We start from the raw sequence: 17,344 nt of genomic DNA, 5'->3' as shown, positions 1-17,344 counted from the left end.
AAAGAAATTATGCAACAATAAAACTCAGTCTGAAAAGGGACAGTCCAGAATTTGGTATGCTAAGGGAACTACCTCATATTTCAGCAGTATAATAAAATAATTTAAACCAAAAAACTGATACTTTCTTTTGAAAAGAGCTGGCAGAATATAAATAAACTGCAGACTTCTGAGGGTTGGGTAGATTTTTCAGTGAGTTTTAATATTTGCACTGGGCAACGTAAGGTATAAAAGTATACTATTGATGGGGTTGTAATCTCACAGAAAATAAATTACCAAGACAGCAAGTATAAAAAAATAATAAATTAAAACAATAAATAATAAAACAATGAGTTACATCTTTTAATAAACATGCTAAACTGTAAATACCCACAACGTCTCAGCAACTTAAAAATGGAATCAAACTAATTTAATATATGACAGGGATAGAGATTCTAAGCCGCTGTGGTACAGCGGTAGCATTGTTGCCTCACAGCAAGAGGTTCTCTCGTTCGATTCTCGGCTGGAGCACCTTGTGTGTGGAGTCTGTATGTCCTCCCCGTGGTCGAGTGGCATTCGAAAGACATGCGTGAATGGGCGTGCCTTTGTTGAAGGTTGGGCGTTGAGCTGGCACCTCGGCACCGTAAAAATCTACTGCCAATCATTAGTGGACCAGAGTTCCGCTGTGGCGACCCCTAACTGGGAAAAGCTGAAAGAAGAAGAACAAGAACAACAACAACAACAGGGATAGAGATTCTGATGGGCCTTTGTACTGGGTGGCCAGTTATGATCCAGTGGATTAAATCTGATGGATCAAATGTACAGGTCAAAAATAGATGCAAGTAAATCCCTTTGCAACTCCCACCACTGACAGACAGTATAATGTTACAACATGTGAAACTAGTTTCTTTTTTTTTTTTTTTTTTTTTGTTCTGCACGGTTTTAGTAAAAGTACAAACATGTATGTTACAACACTCAGATGACACGGAACAGAAGAGAGAATTGGAACTGAAAGTGGAAAGTTTCTGGATGAACAAGAAACAAACATTTAAAAATGCAACAAAACATCCACATTCAGCCACTGCTGACATCTTCAGTGGCTTCTACAAGAAAAGATGGTGAGTTAAGCAGTTTAAGGTTGCACCAGATGTAGGGGTTGTGCAGTGATAATCTCCCAGCTCAGTTACTCATTCTTGTAAGGCAAACATTTAAAAAGGAAATAATTCTCAGTATGGTATACTTGAGAAACTTCATGCATCATATTGCATCACTTGAAGCAAATGTGTATTGGAAATTTTGAAAAAAATAAAATAAAATCATTAATCTGTTCAAATTATTTGATGAGAAAAGAAACTGCATAGTCAGTCAATTTATCAAACCTTATATATTGGAACCAAGTGCCTATCCATTTTTAATTTGCTGTTGTGTACAGTAAAGAAAGAAAAGCCATTATGAATTAAACATAGCATTGCACTGGCATTTTAAGCATACACTTAAACTTAAATTAATTGCACTGCCATGTAATGCATTTATGTATTGCCATTTGTTGACTGGGAAAGTCCACTGGGTCAGAAACCCATTTACAGTGGAGGCCCAGGGAAAAAAAAGCTCCACAATGAGTAAAATAACAATATCAGATTACAGAACATAGGTAGTTACACAATTTTAGAAATTCAGACTTTAAACTATATAAAAAATATAGACAAGTATCACATCATAGCAAACCTTTTTTTACAAACACTGTAGCACCTTCTATTTAACATAGAAGTTAAGGTAAAGGAATCTTGTAAAAAATAAATTATATTTAATTTAAGTACATTTCCTTAAAAACTGAGATATACACTAGCACCCACTCACTATATTTTTTTTTTCACCAAGAAAGGCGTTCGGGAGAAACAGGTGGATTGGTCATTAGTGGTTGGTTATAGCTTTGGGTAGAGGTGTAATAAGAAGATTATGGGGGTCTGGTATTAAGGAAGCAAGGACATGTGGGGTTGTTAAGATAGTAGCTTTTTAGTGAGGACTTAAAAGCATTAAGGGAATCTAACAAAGTAATAGATGTTGGTAGATCATTCCATAACTTAGCTATGGAGTAGGAGTATTGGCTTTGTTTGTTTGGTTTTGATATGATCAGAAGTTGTTTATTTGTGGACCAAAAATTTCTACAGGGGTATAGGACTGAAGGGTTGACAGTAGAGCACTGCATTTCTGTTTACTTCTAAACCACTTACTAGTGGGGTATAAGCATATATTTAGTTTGTCTTGTGCTTGGTTTTCCTCCAACTCCAGTTGGAGATCTTCTTTGGAGCTCCTTCATGTCCTCCATGCATCCTAGACACTTTATGTCTAGGATGCCCCAAGTCTCTGATGGATGAAGACAGTAAACATTCCCTAACTAACATACCCCCTAGTAAACCTTTAGCAACCACCTAACACCCCCCCCCCCCAGAAGAGATACCCATGATACATGGGGAAACATTTGGGTTTGGTTGCACAGCTAGGCTTATAAAGGCCCTGATGATGGTTAGCCTAGTATATACCTATGAAGCTCTGCCAGTCACCAGTTTTTCCATCCCAAAGACATGCTGAGAGACGAAATAATTTCTAACTTGCCTGTGGATATGGGTACCTTGCTCATGGGAGAATGGAAGTGCATCCTGCATAGGACTGGCATCCCATAGAGCACCTATTTACTGCCTTATGCTGTCTGCTTGCTGAGACACACTCCAGCTCCCCTACAACAATATGAATGGAGTACAATATTAGTGTTTATAGCAGTATAGTTGCCTAAGAATCATAAAAGTAATTTGGACCCATCTATGTGATCCACAGGGACTAGGCAGTATACTTAATTTCTTAAAGGAGCTTGACTCAGACATATGACACAGTTAAAAATACAACACATTACAGATGCAAGACATCTGACTTAGATTTTTAAAAACTTTGCTAGCAGCAAGAAGTTTGGCAACCATGGATAAGGCTTCCCTGCATACTATGTTTCCTCAAATTGAAAGATTAGGGGTGATTTGTTACATATTAACTGAAGATTCTTCCCTTTGTCTTTTTTTGTTTTTGAACATTCAAGGCCTGTATCAAATGTGCTGACATTGTCTAGAAGTTTTTAACTTGTAATGTTACCATCAGTCTAACTGAATGTTGTCAGGTGCCATGAATACATCCACATGTTTGCATTTGTAAGAAAAGTTTTGTTTGGAAGAATGACAACAGATTAAAAAGTTGCATTTTACCACTACTTGATCAGGGATGGTATTAAGGTGTGACTGGAAATGTAACAAAAAGATTGAAAAACTTGGAGAAATCATAGTACATTACCAGAATTCTGAAAAGTGCACTGAAGAGCAACAAAGTATAGTTGTGTACACTTACCATAAATGTAGATGTTAAGAGTGTGTTCACTGCTGCAGTCATCACACTTGGGTTATTTGCCTGCAGGTAGCCCTCAGTCAGCCCAAATACCAGAGACTTTGTATTTCTGTGTCAGATGCGGTCATTCCAGGTCTGACTTCAGGTAGTCAGGGGTATAAAAAAAGGCAGCAGACACCATTACATCAGTTTTTCTTGCCCCAAATATCAGCAGCCCCCCAAAAAGGGAGCTAAGCTATGGTGGAAAAATCTCCACCAGTAAAACAATAAATACCAATACTAATACCCCTGCAGGTGATGAGTAGTATACACACAGAGAAGACAGAAGGGGGCTGGAGGGAGGGAAAACAGGACTGCAACAGTGAATACATTCGAACATCTACATTTATGGTAAGTGTACACAAATGTACTATGTTCTTCATGTTTCACTGTTGTAGTCATCACACTTGGATTTATTCCCAAAGCTGTAGAAAAGGTGGAGGCAGTCAAGAAGTGTTTGGGTTGGCCAGTATGCCCTGCAGGACTGCAGCTGCAAAACCCGCCCTGGATTTGGAAAATACAGGCAGGTGGTAATGCTTGGTGAATGTGTGTACAGAACTCCCAAGTAGCAGCCTCCAGAATGTCCCTGGTAGGGACTCCCCTGAGGAATGCTGTAGAGATAGAAGTTGTCCTAGTGGAATGTGCTCTGACCCCCCTGAGAGGTTGGTTTCCCACAGTGTTTGTAGCAGAAATGGATACAGTGTGATATCCATTAGGAAACAGTCTGTTTTAAAATGGCCTTGCCCTCTGCCCCTGGTGCAAAACTGAGTAGTAACTGGTCAGATTTCCTGAAGGGCTTAGTCCTACCCAGGTAGAATCTGAGCTGTCTGTGCATGCCCAAGGAGTGCAGAATCCTGTCCCCTTTAATCTGAGGATTAGGGAAGAAGGTTGGCAAATGGGTAGATTGGTTGAGAGCCACACTGGACACCACTTTGGGCATAAAGGACGAGTTAGTCCTGAGGGAGACCCTGTCAGAATGAAAATTGATGAAGGGTTCCACGCCCATAAGTGCTTGTAGCTCAGACTCTCTTCTTGCTGAAGTGATGGCCAGGAGAAATGCTGTTTTCCAAGAGAGGAATTTTAAGTCTGCTGACGCTGCAGACTCAAATGGGGGCAGTGTGAGCTTGTCCAGTACAAAGTTAAGGTCCCAAGCAGGAGTGGGTGCTCTCCTTGGTGACCTTAAATAGTTTTCCCCTCTCAGGAACTGTTTGATGAGAGGGTGAGAGAATAGGGGTGGCTCAGAGCTGTAATGAGCCGAGATGGCAGAGGCATGGATCTTAATGGAAGAAAAGGATAGGCCTCTGTGGAGTAGATCTGTCAAGTAATCCAGGATTAGAAGTAGGAAAGACAGTTGTGTCCTCTCCTTTAGATCGAATCCAGGAGCAATACCTTTTCCACTTAGCATAGGATTTCCTTGTACTGGGTATTCTGGCTTCAAGAATGACATCCAGTACCTGCTTGCTTAGGCTGGTCACTGAAGGAGAATTCAAGGAATAAGCCAGGCTGCAAGATTTAGGGTTTGCAGTTGCGGATGCAAGTTCTGTCCCCCCTGCTGAGTGAGCAGGGTGGGACTCTGGGGTAGGTGCCAGGTTGGTACCAGTAACAGGTTGCACAGGAGCGGGTACCAGTGCTGGCGTGGCCAGTCTGGGGCAATCAGAATTGTCCTTGGTCTGTCCTGTCTTATCATGAGCAATATTCTTGAGAGAAGGGGCAGAGGGGGAAATGCATAGAGTGAGAGGTTTACCCACTGGAAGAATAGGGCATCCACTTTCCAGGCACTGCTGTGAGGTGTCTTGGTGCAGAATTTGTTGAGCTGGTGATTGCAGGGGGAGGCAAAGAGATCCACCTCTGGGGGTCCCCCATTTCTGAATCAGAAGGCTGAAAGTTCTGGGCTCTAGTTGCCACTCGTAGTTCTAGGAGATTTCTGCTTAAGTTGTCTGCCAGTGTGTTTTGTTTCCTGGCAGGAGTTGAGCTTGAGATGGACCCGCATGTCCAAGGCCATGTTCCACAGGGCCACGGCTAGCCTGCACAGTGTGGTAAGATTGGGTTCCCCCATGCTTGTTAATGTACCACATAACTGTGGTGTTGTCTGTTTTTATTAGCAAGGGTCCTGGCGAAAGTAGGGATCGGAAAGCTGTTAAAGCATGCTGCACAGCTAGCATCTCTTTTGGTTTATGTGCAGATGAATTTGACTTGGGCTCCAGTGGCCCTGAATGCACTTGTTGCCCAGGTGTGCCCCCCAGGCATAATCTGATGCATCTGTGGTTAGGGTCTGGGCGGCATGGGGTTGAGTAAAGGGTAGTCCCTTGTTGAGGTTGCATGCTGCTGCCCACCAAAGAAACTCTGTCCTTAGACAAGGTATGATAGGAATGACATGTTTCCAGGTCCTGATAATGTCGGCACCAAAGACTTTTTAAGTACCACTGAAGTTTCCTCATATGCAGTCTGGCATACGGAATTAGTAGGATGCATGAGGCTATGAACCCTAGGCCCTACAGGATTTTCCTTGCAGATAAGCTGGGTTCTGGTGGCCATTTGACTGAAGTAGTCCGTCAGATGGACTTGTTTTTCTGGTGTAAGGAATGCCATCTGGGATGCTGTGTCCAAGCTTTGCTCCCAAGAATACAATCTTTTGACTGGGGACTAGTTTTGATTTCTTTGCGTTGATGGTGTACCCCAGGGAGGTTAGATTTTTTTACAAATGTCAGGTGCTGCAACAGCATTCCCGACTGTCTGCCTGGATCAGGCAGTCGCCCAAGTAATGGTAAATTTGAATTTTTCTCCATCTACAGTAGGCAATTGCTGGAGACAGGTATTTTGTAAATATTCTGGAAGCAGTGGATAAGCCAAAGGGAAGTGCAGATAACTGATAATGCATAGATCCTGCCCTGAAGCATAGATATTTCCTGCACGAGTCCCTTATAGGGATGTGCAGATAGGCTTCTTTTAAGTCTAGGGTAGGTAACCAGGCATCTTTGGCCAGCATAGGAAGAAGCTACTGTAGGGTGAACATTTTGAATTGTGGTACCACCAGAAAGGCATTTAGGATGGAAAGATCTAGGATTGGGCGCCATGTGCCCTCTTTTCTGGGTACCAGGAAATGTCTGGAATAGAACCCTTGACCTATCTGTTCTGCAGTAACAGGCTGAATTGCCCTTATAGACAGAAGGGATTGAATTTGGTTTTGTGCCTCTGCCCACTGGTTTGGAGGAAGGTCTGGGAACCCTTTTGGGGTTGGCAGTGAGTGGAAGTAAAATTTGTACCCCTGGGATATAAATGTTGAGGACCCATCGGTCTTTGGTGATGGAAGTCCAGTTTTTTTGCATGCTGGGCATGTTTTCCTCATAGGGGCACAAGCAGTTGGAGAGAAGTGGGGAGAGGAGTTGAGAAGTCAATGGGAATTCTTCCCACAAGGGGGTGGCTTAGCACTCCTTGTTTTTGAAGTGGAGGCACTTCATTCCTTAGATCTCTGCATACCCTGAGAATGTTCTGGGGGGAGGGGCTGTTTCCTCTGGGTCTAGTTTGAGATGGCCTTGAGGGAGCTGGAAAGAACCAATGTTTCAAGGGGCAATGCCTACTGAATCTAGGAGGCTGTAGTTGCAAGAAATCTTTGACTGTCTGCATAGATTTAGCTTTTTCTTCCATCTTTTTAAGAACCTCTTCTGTTTTGGTGCCAAGTAGACGGTCTTTACTCAAAGGAGCATCTAGTAATTTTGATTTGACATTGTCTGGCAAGGTTTGCTCCTTAAGCCAAGCATGCCTTCTCAGCACAGAACCAGTGACTGCTGCCCTGCAAGATGCTTCTAGGGCGTCAAAGCCCCACTGCAATGTATGCTTGCCGACTTGGCTTGCAGAATGCATAAGCTCTTGTAATTCTTTACTGTCTGCACAGTCCGTAAAGGTAGCTATGTTTTGCTTAATAAGTTCCATAATATGTTGCTGGTACTTCAGCATGTGAAACTGACAATTCAATTCAAAGCCCTAATGGCTAGAGTTGCAGAGGTGTATACTTTCTTACCCAATCTGTCTAAAGCTCTGGAGTCCATGTCCGAAGGGTTGGGATTCTTAGCTGTAGTTGCTTTGATACTGTTAGGCCCCTGGGAGATGACCTCTGGGTTAGCAGTAAGATTTTTGGAAAGGAATTTGTGAGAGAGTCAGCTACTCTGTAGTACCTGTCTGGTTTTCTAGGAGCAGGAAGTAAAGTATCAGGAGTTAAAACTAGATTCCATAAAGACATCACCACAACATCCAGGACTAGGGGTATTGCTAAAGACCTATGTTGTGGCAAGTCTAGAAATTCTCCAAGTCTCTTTTTGGACTGAGGGTAGTCTTGGCATTCCCAGTAGAAATGCTCTTTTAAACTATGTAAGGTTTCTCCAAAAGAAAAATCCTCTGGAGGAGAAGCAGAGGGAATAGATTCCTCTGCATCTGAATCCTCATAAGCAGATAAAGGCATGTCTTCATAATCAGATACCTCAGAGTCATCGGACTCTTGGTCAGTTAAAGCTGCTGCAGACAGGTCTCTTTCTCTTAGCAGGGGAAGGCTGACTTCCCCTAATCAACATAATAAGGTCTTCTGTCATTTTAAGCATTTGATGTTGGGTCAAGGAAGCAGGTGCATGCGTTTGGGTTGTCTGTTTTTTAGGCATACCGCATACTCTTGGCCTTACAAACTCAGTAGTTTTAAACAGAACAGAAGAAGCGAAAAAAGTTGGTTTGTGTCCAATATCAGTAGTTCGAAGAACTCCCTCAAAAGCCGGTGCCTGCTCAGCGACTCCAGACCCATCCAAGGTAGAGACATTCGCAGGTTCTGTCGAAGAAGAGACTCGTGGCATACCGGACTCTGAACGGGTCTCGGTAGAGGCCTGTAAATCCATTGAAGCATGCATCAGGGGCTGTGAAAGTGCCTCACTGAGTACTGGAGAACTGGCGACTAGCTTAAAGAAAGGGTCATCAGCATTTTTGGAACTATGTGGTCTGTCTCTGTCTTTATCCTTGTTTTTTTTCGGTAGATCGGTAGCCGGATGGCTTACCGGTATTTAGCAACAAAATGGCCAGACGACAAATAGTTCGGGTGTTGAGCAAGGCACAAAACCGACAGCGAGGAACATCGTGGTCTGGGCCTAAACAGGTGACGCAGTAAGAATGAAAATCTCTGTGTGGTACTTGCTTTCCACAGGCAAGACAATTGTTAACTTTTTCTGACATCGGTTAGAGCAAGAAAAAAGGATCCCCAATGGGGTACTTAGCTTTAGAAGACTTCAGGATAATTCAATTCGATAACGAAAACTCAGGTAGCGGCCGACCAACACTCGTGCAAACTGCTTCTGCTTTGGGCTCCTCGGCAAGAAAGACTGATGCAATGGCATTGGCTGCCTGTTTTTATACCCCTGGCGACCTGACGTCAGACCTGGAGCAACAGCAGCCGATGTAGAAATACTAAGTCTCCAGTATTCAGGCCAACTGAGGGTTACTTGCAGGCAGACAAAGTGTGAGGACTGCAACAGTGAAACACGAAGAACATCAGCTGTATACCAAATACCACCAATATCAGCAATACTTCTTAGCTTATTGTTGCCTTTAATAAGTACCAGGCTACTTTCTTGTAATTATGTGTAATTAGCTAACACAGACATGTACGTAGATATACAAGACTACAGTAAAATTACAATATACACAACCCAAGACCCCAAATGGGCATGTTAAGAGGTGGTTAAGCATTGTAATGTAATGAATGGTTCAAAAACTTTTGACACGGCAAAAGGCTCCAATACTACTAACTGTAAAAACTAATAATGGTAAAGAGCACATATATTTAAAATGCCACACAGTATCACTGAAAGGATGCAACAACTACACAGTTAATAAAGCAGACAATACTCTCCCAAGTCTAATTTTTCCTGTCCTTTCACCTACATATTCATATACTACCTTTCAGGAAGAAAGAGGTCATCATTTCTCTCTACTCTTCCCTCATTAGACCAATCAGAGTATAACGGCCCATTTGGCATGCACCTCACTAGGCACCTGCAACAGCTGGAGAGGCCACAAAAGTACCTCACGAAGAGGATATTAGGCCTTAAACACATGTCCTACATGGACAGACTAAAAAAAAACTACAGCTATTCTCTGTCTCACATAGTCTAATAAGAGGTGATCTCTGCTTGACTTACAAAGTCATGTCTGACCCAGTTCTGTCAGAAAAGCTACATCTAAAGAAATCCCAATCCCTGACCTACACTTGCAATTCTAAAGTTGTTAAACTGATTTAGGATATATTCTTAGTCATGGAGTTCATTGGCACATTGATTGGCAACTGCATTCTTTTTTTAATAATTTGTTAATATATGGAGGATTCGGACATTAGATTGTTTCCTGTAAGAATATATAGTTCTATTGACTGAAGCAATATATAACATACTACAATATAAGCCACCTGCTGAACTCCACTTTGGGTATTTCCCACTCTAAACTTTCAAATGAGAAAAGCCAATAAAGAGTTATTTACATGCTGGATAGAACCAATGTTATATGCTTACTGTAACTGTGATTCCAGAGTTAAATGCACAGGACTTGTGCACAACTATGTGCTCAATGTTTAACAATGTAACAAAGTAAAAAAAAAAAAACATCCCTGCCAAGACACCACATCTGCCAGTCCCACTAATACCCTTCTCTCCACACATTCACCAATTTATATTTGGGATGACAAAAATGGAAATGCTGCCAAACCAATCAAAAACTACCCTTCAAAGTAAAATGCACAGTGCAAGTGAAAATAAAAAGAGCTCACAATGCATGCACTGCATCTACCATCAACTTAAGCAATACTGTTCACTCACTAGTGTGCATAATAAAAGAACTCCAAAAGGTAAATTTGGCATGGATCCACACATTTTTGTTCTAAATAAACAAAACTATTGTCACCTCACACCTCATTGAGACCTTCTCAATGTACACATGCCATCCACTACTTGTACAGCACGAAGGATACCATGCACAAACATGCAGCATAATCTTCCTGTCTGTACTAGAGACAATTCTTTGTCAACAGCAGTCATTTTCTTACTGAGAAAGCAGTCATTTTCTTCGCACTATTTCCTGTGGAACATTACCACAGTTTCACAATTTCTTTGCATTTTGACCCCAAACTAGATCCCCACCTTATAAAGTATTCTCCTGCTATTAAAGAATTCTGCCAAACTATTTTACACAATGACTATGAAATCACCTGTTAATGATGAACTTCTACAGTGATGTTTCAAATTTCATGATATATTCCCCTGCTGTATTATGACAGTGTCAATCCCAAAATGCTATTAACTGCCAACATTATGATAATGTAATTTGGTGAACACGTCTTCATAACTCAAGTTCAACATTATTTTTACATCAAATTTGTGAAATGCTCTCTATTTTATGTCGGTCATGAATTGTACTGCCCTTACATATTCCTATCCAAAGCACGGTTTTAGATGGGAACTTTCATTTCATGTAGGAACTGTGAAACTACGTTTCAAGACAGATCTCCACAATCATACTTCAAATTTCACAATGCAGATGGAAAAAATCTGAAAGCTTTGTCGTCCCAAAATAATATCTAAAATCAATGTTTAATTTGGTGAACACTTCCGATCTACTTCATAAAAGTACATTTTTAACTCGCTCATTACTACTGCTGACAGTCAAAGAGGTTTCACATTCCTGGCTACTGACAGGCTTGACAGCAAATGTCTGGAGCTAGGTGTCAAATAAATGTTAAATGTGAGTAAAAACATCAAAATAAATAAGTGAACAGCATGTTGCCTTACTTCTTTGGTTAAAAATATTTTCACATTCAAACCGCTCAACTGCAGCTCTGAATGCCATAAATTCAGTGCTGCAATAAAGTTATATTAAAACAGCATTGCTATGTGTAATCTGCCTTTCTAGCTCTGTAGGCCAGAATGAGACTAGGCAGCCCAAAAGAACTTCACTCTTTAAGCATAAAGTAATCAGGAGTTAGAGCAGTACTGTAGATGTGAATAAGTTAAACCAAAAAAAAATTTCATACATGGAGAGGGATAATTCCAGACTTCACGATGTAACCCCCCCCCCCCCGAGAAGTATCCTGAATTCCTGCCACAGAATATTAACTGCCAAAATTATGAGCCGTGTATATCAAATAATAAACATTTCCTCACAGACATTCAATACTTTTACTCTAAATTTGCAAAATGCCATTTACAGGATATTGCCTCATGAACTGTACTGGTCATTATATGCAACTCCAAAAGCTGCTTTAAGACAATAAATATCAATCTGCACAGTGACTAGGAACTCTTCCTGTAAAATGGAATTGTTGGATGAAACTTCAGATTTTATGAAAAAGACACAGATCATCACCATTCAGAATGTCAAGTCATGAGGCAGAATTTAATTTGGTGAACATTTCCTCAAAATGTTACAGATTTGAACGCTACTACATCAGATCAGCAAAATACAATCTAAGGAATCTTGCCCCTCAAACCTCCTACATCCATGTTCAAAAACTTAACTGGGGGGATCACAGTCCCTGAGCTCCTGAACTCTTCTGCCGCATTTCTTACTACGAATATCTCCCTCTCACCTCTTGAATTCAAGTTTGATGCCCATTATCCAGGGCTACCTCATCCCATCTACTGAATCAATGTTCATTGCTCACTCAGTGCCAAGCCACTTTCCAAATCCACACTCATCTATGGTGTCAAACATGGCATCAACTGCTAACGTCATCTTCAGTGTTTACTGTCCAAAACGGATGTTTTCACTATTAATCCATGTTCAATGCTTACCTGTTAATAGGTACAAAAATCGGTTAACATCGCTGGCTCAAAATTTCAAGGCCTGTTGAATGCTACTCCTTTCTTCTTACTGTCTTAATAGTTTTCTTCTTCGCAGCCTGTCTGTGTTTGTTATAAGTACTCTGGGTAGTACTTCCCACTTCATAAAAAGGCTACTTGACTTACTACTGTAAATTCTTTGTGTATATAGCTTTTGTTACCTACATCTTAGTTGAAAGGGGTCAGCAACATCAATCAACTTCAGCAACACCAATCAACTTCAGGTAATTATCTGCAGAAACTTCTATGTATGAGTAAAACATATTAAAGCTGCAGCACACAATACTTACTGATCAAAAACAAGAGGATTGCAAGACATAGAACTTGCCTAGATTGTTAGTAAAACATAAGTTACATTTGGAAGGCCAGTCTCTTGTAACTTCTAGGATATATGCCACAGCTATCAGAGCCACTCAACAAATGCTGCTTCCTCAGGTTTCCAAACATCTTTCTTCTGTGCGACTGTCTCCTTCTCTCTCTCTCTCTCTTTCACTCTCAGTATTTCATTTAAGAACCTTTTATCCAAAAAGAAACAATGTACTTCCTCCATATCTCGCAACTGTCCAGATTTTCACAGAATGTCCAGATTTTTTTTACTCAAAATTTTGGTCTGCTCCTCACAAAAGGTTTGGTTTTCTGGCAAATCACTGTGATGATCTGAGAAATTAAATTAGTAAATAATGTCATACATGTGAGTTTCAGACTTCACATCCTTTGCATTTTAATACATACCCTGTTACTTTAGCATCTTTAGCATTTTAATACATACCCTGTTACTTTAGCAGCTTTCTAAGTTTCTAAAAGCAATATTTGAAATCTGTCAAAATTTTTGAGCATTTGTAGCCCCATTATGCCAGTCTTTGTCCAGATTTCTTAGACTAAGAGGTTGAGAAGTAGGACTTCCTTTTCTAGGTACACGTACTGTATCTAATAAAAAAATTACTTTCATTGAAGGGCCAATATCAGCCCAAAAGCTTAAGCAGCCACAACACTTATGTTGGTTAAATAAAAGGTATTACCACTACATATGGATTTTAATGTTCTCCAAATATGATCTTACTTGTCCATTTATCCTTGGAGAATTTTTCTCCATGTTTGGACAATGAGAAAAAAACTCCACTATGGCCTAAAGAAGTCAGCCAGCACAGGAGTCAGAATTGCTGTGATCTACCCTAAACCTGACTGAGGCCTCCTGGTCATCACTGCAGACTATATTCTCTGCAGCCATGAGTGACCATCTGTACCTACAGCCATCCTGTTTTAGCTATTGTGAGCCATGCTGGTACCATACCTGTAGAGATCCTACTATTTTCTGGCAAAGTTACATTGTGGTTGCCGAAAAGCAAAACTGACAGGAAAAAAAAGTGTTTGTCCTTGTTGTTTCAGGTTCTTAATGTATTCTGCAAGGCCAGGACCAAGCACAGACAGACACTCCTCTGCTGGCTAAAGGACTTTCCCCTTCTTCAGGCATTAAACCTGTGAAGTGTCACAGTCAGACAGTCAATGTGTGACTGAAAACACAAGGAATTGCTTCATGGAGACGGGCGTGTGCACGAAAATTAGAAGTTATGTACCTACCATAACGTTCCATGTTAGTTGTCTTCTCTCGCCTTCTTTCTTGCTGGATGGGTTCGGAGCCGATCCTCGGCTCCGACTGCACTGCTTTAGCTCGAGAACTCCTTTTACCAGCTCGAGGCAACCCTATATCCCATGATGCAAGGCGGAACTACCTCAGATCTCGTTTGGCAGCTAACTGACCCTGCTAAAGACTATCCTAACATAATTAGGAACCATGGTTCCTAAAAGAAGTCCTCATAACAATGCTCCAGAGGAAGCAATCTAATAGGAACTCTCCAAGATCTGTCCAGGCCAGGGCGAAGGAGGGAGGGATGCAAGAAAGAAGGCGAGAAGACAACAAACATGGAACGTTATGGTAGGTACATAACTTCTAAATGTTAAGTTGTCAATCTCGCCTTCATTCTTGCTGGATGGGACCGCGTCCCTAGCACCTGTATCCCGGGTGGCTCAATGGAACAGACTCTTGAGAACTGTGGAACCAAAACTGGCCCTATCTCTGGAGGCCAAATCCAACTTGTAATGAGACACAAAGGTATGAGGCGTGGCCCAAGTAGCTGCTGCACAAATAGTGTCAATGGGAAGTCTATCCTGAAAGGCTACAGAAGTGGATAGACTCCTGGTCGAATGTGCTTTTGGCTTAGAAGATAGTTGTTTGCCCCTGAGAGAGTACACATAGGAAATGGTGGAAGTCAACCATCTAGATAAGGTCACTTTAGAAACTGGAAGACCTAACCTGTTTTCTGCATAGGAGACAAACAATTGGTCTGATTTTCTAATTTGTTTAGTTCTATGCAAGTAGTACCTAAGCTGACGATGGACATCCAAAAAGTGCAGCTTCTGTTCAGCTCTGTCAGAATAGTTAGGAAAGAAAACTGGTAGATCTATAGATTGGTTAATATTGGTTTGAGATACAACCTTGGGAAGAAAGGAAGGGTTAGTTCTTAACGAAACCCTATCCTTATGAAAAACCAGATAAGGTGAACGAATACAGAGGGCCTGAATCTCAGAAACTCTTCTTGCAGAAGTAACAGCCAGTAAAAATATAGTTTTCCAAGTCAATAACTTCAAAGAACATGTAGCAGACGGTTCGAAAGGAGGTAGAATTAGGGATGCCAAGATTAAGTTTAGATCCCATTGTGGAGGAGGATGTTTCACATGCGGTTTTAGGAGAAAAACTCCTCTCAAAAAGGCCTTGCATAACCTATGAGACATGATGTTATTGTCATGCAAGCCAACATGATACTTGGAAATAGCAGCCAGTTGTACTTTGACTGTAGATGACGAGGATCCTGAATGAAAAACCTCCGCCAGGAAATCCAAAACAGAATGTACAGGAGCAGTAAAAGGATCAATATTTCTGGCGTTTGCCCAAATTGAAAAACGTCGCCACTTGCTAGCATAAATAGTTCTAGTGGACGACTTCAAAGACGACACTAAAATGTCTCTGAGTCAGAAATCATTGGTAGCCTGGCTAGGGAAGGAAGTGGAGCAACCAAGCAGTGAGGTTGAGAGAATGAATGGCCGGGTGCTGCTGACCCGACTGGTGGATCAAAAGATCCGGAACTGGGTCCAGATGCCAGGGCTGCACCAGAAGATGACGATGTAGAGACAGAAACCAAATTTGTCGAGGCCAATATGGAGCAATGAGGATCAATTTGGCTCTCAAAACGGTGGCTTTCTGAATGACTTGTGGAATCAATGGAAAGGGAGGAAAAGCATAAAGAAGTCCCGAGGCCAATCCTGGGTTAGAGAGTCTCTCAAGGGTTGGCCTGGAAGGGAAATAGTGTGAAGTAATCTGGGCACTTGCTGTTTTGAGGGTAGCGAAAAGATCGCAACAAGGAGTGCCCCACTTCAGAAAAATCTGATCCACTACAGATTGATTGAGAGACCATTCGTGAGGCATCAGAATAGATCTGCTTAGCCTGTCCGCCAATAGGTTGGACCCCGGGATGTGCGTTGCTATCAGAAACCGCTGAGAAGAGATCGCCCATTGCCAAAGTCTGAGAGCTTCTCGACATAACGGATAGGACCTGGTTCCGCCCTGTTTGTTGATGTACCAGACCACGGACATGTTGTCCGTTTGTACTGCAATAGTCCCCGTGGGAAGAAAGTCGTCGAGGGCTTGCAACGTTAAAAGCACTGCTCTCATCTCCAGGACATTTATGTGCAGATGGTATTCTATGGGTTGCCACGTCCTGTGGACCATCCTGCCCTGATAATGCCCCCCCCACCCGATCAGAGAGGCATCCGTGGTGACGGTGGCAACTGGAGGAGGGGGAATAAAGGGGTGGCCCTGATGAAGAAGAGGGGAAGATATCCACCATCGTAGATGAGCCCTGCACGACTGTGTTACCAAGATTTCGTGTCTCATAGGCAGATTGTGGTACGACCACTGCGTGAATAACATCCACTGCAGGAGACGCATGTGGAAGCGAGCCAGTGGAAGAAGAACAATGGCCGCAGCCATTAGGCCTAGAACTTTCAAGACAAACCTGGCTTTGATCTTGTTGCTTAGTAACAGAAGCTGAACAAATTTCTGGATGTCCAGAATCCTTTGATCTGTTAGCCTGGCTAACATTTTGTGATATTTAACTCTGCCTATAAAGGTGATAGATTGGCAAGGCAGCAGAGAGGATTTTTCTAAATTTACGAAATTCCCAGTTTCTTGCAAAGCTGTAGGGTGTAGTCTCTGGACCGAAGAAGCTGATGCTTGGTGGTGGCGGAGAGGAGCCAGTCGTCCAAATAAGGAAACACCTGGAATCCTCGGCGTCTCAGGTGAGCTGTGACCACTGCCATGCATTTGGTGAACACTCTGGGGGCTGAAGTGAGGCCAAAGGGCAGTGCTCTGAATTGGTAATGACTGGCTCCCAGCCGGCGGAGAAACCTTCTGGGCGTCGGTGAATCTTTATGTGATAGTACGCATCCTGAAGGTCTATAGAGCACATCCAGTTGTCCTTGCCCAGAAAGGGCAGAATGGATTGCAGCGTGACCATCCGGAATCTTGCCTTCTTGACAGACTTGTTTAGTCTGCTTAGGTCTAGTATCGGTCTCCAATCTCCCGTCCTTTTGGGGACCAAAAGAATCTTGAGTAGAAGCCGGATCCTACTTGGTCTGCGGCACTGTCTGGATGGCTCTTTTTCCAGGAGTTTTGAAACCTCCTGTCTTGCCAAATCCCTTTGACCGGGTGAGATGTCTGGAAGGGATTGTAGAGTCTGAGGAAACCTTTGAAGGGGATTTTGTAACCCTCGGATATGATCGACTGTACCCACTTCTCTTGGGATAGGGATTGCCAGGCTACTGGGTACAGTGAAATTCTTCCCCCGACTGCCTCCAAGGGTGGACAGTCGGGCAACACCTCAGGGATGCTGAAAGGGCTTCTCAGGAAGAGATTCCCAGTTGCCCTGGTTCTGAGGACCCCCCCTGCCTCTAGGGCGGCGTCTATTATTGTTACCCCCTCTGCGGGTAAACTGACCACGTGTGTCCGGTGTAGCTCCTTGGGCTTTTCG

General features: G+C 42.3%; 1 protein-coding gene across 3 annotated transcripts in view; it reads right to left on the bottom strand.

The window, feature by feature from the left end:
- The window catches only part of LOC122795841 (spindle assembly abnormal protein 6 homolog), a 1,219,651-nt gene that overhangs the window by 1,055,289 nt on the left and 147,018 nt on the right, over positions 1 to 17,344 (bottom strand). The gene's annotated exons all lie outside the window — the stretch shown is intronic.

The sequence above is a fragment of the Protopterus annectens genome, chromosome 2.part2, assembly GCF_019279795.1.
Source record: "Protopterus annectens isolate FY-2018-M chromosome 2.part2, PAN1.0, whole genome shotgun sequence".
Lineage (NCBI taxonomy): Eukaryota > Metazoa > Chordata > Ceratodontiformes > Protopteridae > Protopterus > Protopterus annectens.
Note: the sequence above shows the minus strand (reverse complement) of the source record. Positions and strands in the feature narration are given on the sequence as shown.